The following is a 3,380-nucleotide window of genomic DNA, read 5'->3' on the forward strand; positions in this document are numbered from 1 at the left end:
ATGCTCAGAAACATTATATAAAAAATATAAAATATTTAGCACCCATTTATCTTCAACAACCAACTACTCATACACTTTTTTTGCGATGTGTCCAATATGATTTAAAATTTCGTGACGTTGCAACGCAAACTTAAACCTGTTGTAACTTTGGATCTAGACAACCAATTAAGTCGCTCTAGATTGCATTTGAAAGCTCTTTCCAAGTACAAAGAGCATCTGAAATATCAAAATGATTGAAGTTTTAGTTTTTTGTTGACATAAACAAATGTCCCTTTTTCGTGACGTTGCAACGCAATAAAATGGTAAACTTACACTAGTTTGAAAAAATACTTAACTTAAGATAAACTGCAAACCCATGACCTTTTCGTTTAGTACAACTTAAAACCTTCTAAATGCATTAAAAAGAATAATTTTTGGATTTTATTTCGCTGAATACCAGGAGTTTTTAGAAAAATGTTTTAAAACGATGATTTTATCACGAATTGATGCATAACTTAACCAACTTGTACAAAATGATATTCAAATGATCAATTAATGAAAACCATGATTTATGAAGCTTCAAGTAGTCTAGAATCGAGGAAAAATATCCAAATAGCTCATACACGCTTTTCAAAATTTCATCCAAAGGTGTACATTGCCGGAGAATGTGTCTTAAATATTTATATCAAAGAGAGCGAGAGGGCAATTTAGGTAATTACATATGACTTATTTTTGAAATGTTTTTTTTCGATTTCACCCTAAATTACTTTGCGGAAAAATCATTTAATTTATGATTCACTCATTCTCAAGCCAAAAACATGACATGATTATTTAAAAAGATAAGGGTAAATTTTCGTGAGTTCGTCGTTTAAGGATTCTGTCCTATCATCCAATTTGCAAATTTTCACTATTAAAACAACTTATTTTGCAAAAGTATTAAATGAATAATGCTTGCTCAACTCCTACTGAGCTATTTATTACCTGATTTTAATTGAAAACGCTTTTTAGAAGCTGTTATTGAACGCCAAATTGCTCATATGCTAACATTAGGTGCTCGATGGAAATGCATACCGTACCCCTACTTATACTTCAATGCTTCATCACAACCTTAAAAAAAGTGGCACGCTACTATTCATTAAAATCAAAATAAAAAATAATAATTCGCTGTAGACAGGATTCGAACCTGTGCGGGTAGAACCCAATGGATTTCAAGTCCATCTCCTTAACCGCTCGGACACCACAGCTGTTTGATTTCCGTGCTCACGTGACCCGTTTTTGCCACTTGCTTGGTTCAGCTTCCACTTCATCATAATGATTATTTTCGCTTGTGTGCTCTGCCGTTCCAGACTTGTTCAATGTTTACACGCTTTTTTCCCCCGCGTCCAAATTCTCAACAGATAATCGAATTCATTCTCCCCAACTCGGTGGCCTGCGTCCGTGGTGCTGGTGGTGGTTCAGACTTTATTACCACTAATTTAATTTTCATCATCGCAAGGGTTCGAGCAATCAATTTGCATCTGCCAATTTGACGATGAGGACGACTTTGCCCGCGGAGACCGATTGCTCCCAGGTGTGCCAGACTAGAATGCATGCCCGCCAGCTCGAAAGGGAAAATTTATTAAAACGCTTAAATTTTTAATGGAAACAAATATCACTTTGAGTGTGCGCTGCGCTTTTTCTGGTGGCATTTTCCTCCCAGGCAATGGTCCTGCCCGGCAGATGGGAAAGAAGCAGAGAGGAAAGCAGTAATTTGTGGGTTGACTGGAACCACAAAACTAAGGACGACTTTCGTCGACTTTCCTGGCAAGGGAAATCCGGGAGAAAAACGGAAAAGTGCAATGCCTTCCAGCTCAAAACGGCAGCGTCTTTGTCTTTGGCTGGAAAGCGAGATAAAATTTCATATGTCATTAAATTAAACTTTGTCATACCGGGGACCTGGATGCGCTGAGCGTCGAAGGTGAGAATCCAGAATTCGTTTTTTTTTGCGGGAAATTGAAGCAGACAATCGAGCAAACACCGACCAGGACGACTTTTCACGATTTTTTTCTTTTTTTTTGTTCTCTCTCCTCAACCATAATGAGGGAAAGAAGAACTGGGGAGCTGGGTGAAATTCACACGAAATTGAATTTAATTAAATTTTCCCCTGAGCAACCCGTACTCGGTTGTGGCAGTTCTTGGCGTGACGTTCGCAAGCTGCCTCAGCCCTGCTGATTGACTTGATGTGTGGCGTCACGTGACACGACGAGTAGCTGGATGCAGTGGCAGTTTTGTTTGACTTTTTTGTTGTTGCAGGAACAGGATAAGGATGTTTGAAAATAATGAAGGATTTATGAAAAGGAAAACTCCAAATTTATGTTGACATTGCATGGTATATATTGTAAACGATAGTTTCATTTTTAAATATCTCGGGAATCATGGGTAACACGGGAAATTCTTTATAGGAATTTTTTGAAAGTATTCTTAAGTTGTCATATGGCTTTTAATATATATTTTTTAATAAGCTGTATGCTTTCAATATTAAATTATTAAAGCATAAGAGCAATTCCATATCAAATCAGAAATGTTTCGGGTACTTTTGTACCCGACCCTCTTCGATTTCAATGAAACTTTGTAGACATGTTATCCTAGGCCTATATAAGCCATTTTTGTGTATATGGAGCCAGTTGCACTCGAAAATGACATTTGAGAAGGGCGTAAGTTATTTAAATATTTTTGTATTTTGTAATTTAAAAATGAATGTATCTCGAAGCCGTTGCATCGTACCAAAAAGTGGTCAAAGACAAATTTGTAGGAAATTGGATGGGCTTTCTGAAAAAAATACACTGAAAGAAAAATACACGCCACTTCTATGGGATTTTTCAAATTTTATGCTTAAAAATTAAATTTTAGGGTGAAGTCACGATTTTTTTTCGTTCAAAACTTTTGAGGAAATAGCCTAAAATGTTACAAAAAGACTCACGACAAATTCAGGATGGTATGTCTCTCCTAAAAAAATACAAAAATCATTTTAGGGTGAAAAATCCCATAGAAGTGGCGTGTATTTTTCTTTCAGTGTATTTTTTTCAGAAAGCCCGTCCAATTTCCTACAAGTTTGTCTTTGACCACTTTTTGGTACGATGCAACGGCTTCGAGATACAGTCATTTTTAAATTACAAAATACAAAAATATCTAAATAACTAACGCCCTTCTCAAATGTCATTTTCGAGTACAATTGGCTCCATAAACTCAAAAATTGCTTATATAGGCCTAGGATAACATGTCTACAAAGTTTCATTAAAATCGGAGAGGGTCGGGTACAAAAGTACCAGAAAAATTCCTGATTTGAGATGGAATTGCTCATAATTTAAATTGTTTTTGATAAAATTTTCAACAGAAGTAATTAAATATCGTGTCTGTGAATA

General features: G+C 35.9%; 1 non-coding gene across 1 annotated transcript; it reads right to left on the bottom strand.

Annotated features, from left to right (window-relative positions):
• Nucleotides 1–1,141: 1,141 nt before the first annotated feature.
• On the bottom strand, nt 1,142–1,223 carry Trnas-uga (transfer RNA serine (anticodon UGA)). The gene has a single exon. It is a non-coding gene; the product is annotated as a tRNA-Ser (tRNA).
• Nucleotides 1,224–3,380: the final 2,157 nt, after the last annotated feature.

Source organism: Culex pipiens, chromosome 3, assembly GCF_016801865.2.
Source record: "Culex pipiens pallens isolate TS chromosome 3, TS_CPP_V2, whole genome shotgun sequence".
In the NCBI taxonomy this organism is placed as follows: Eukaryota; Metazoa; Arthropoda; class Insecta; order Diptera; family Culicidae; genus Culex; species Culex pipiens.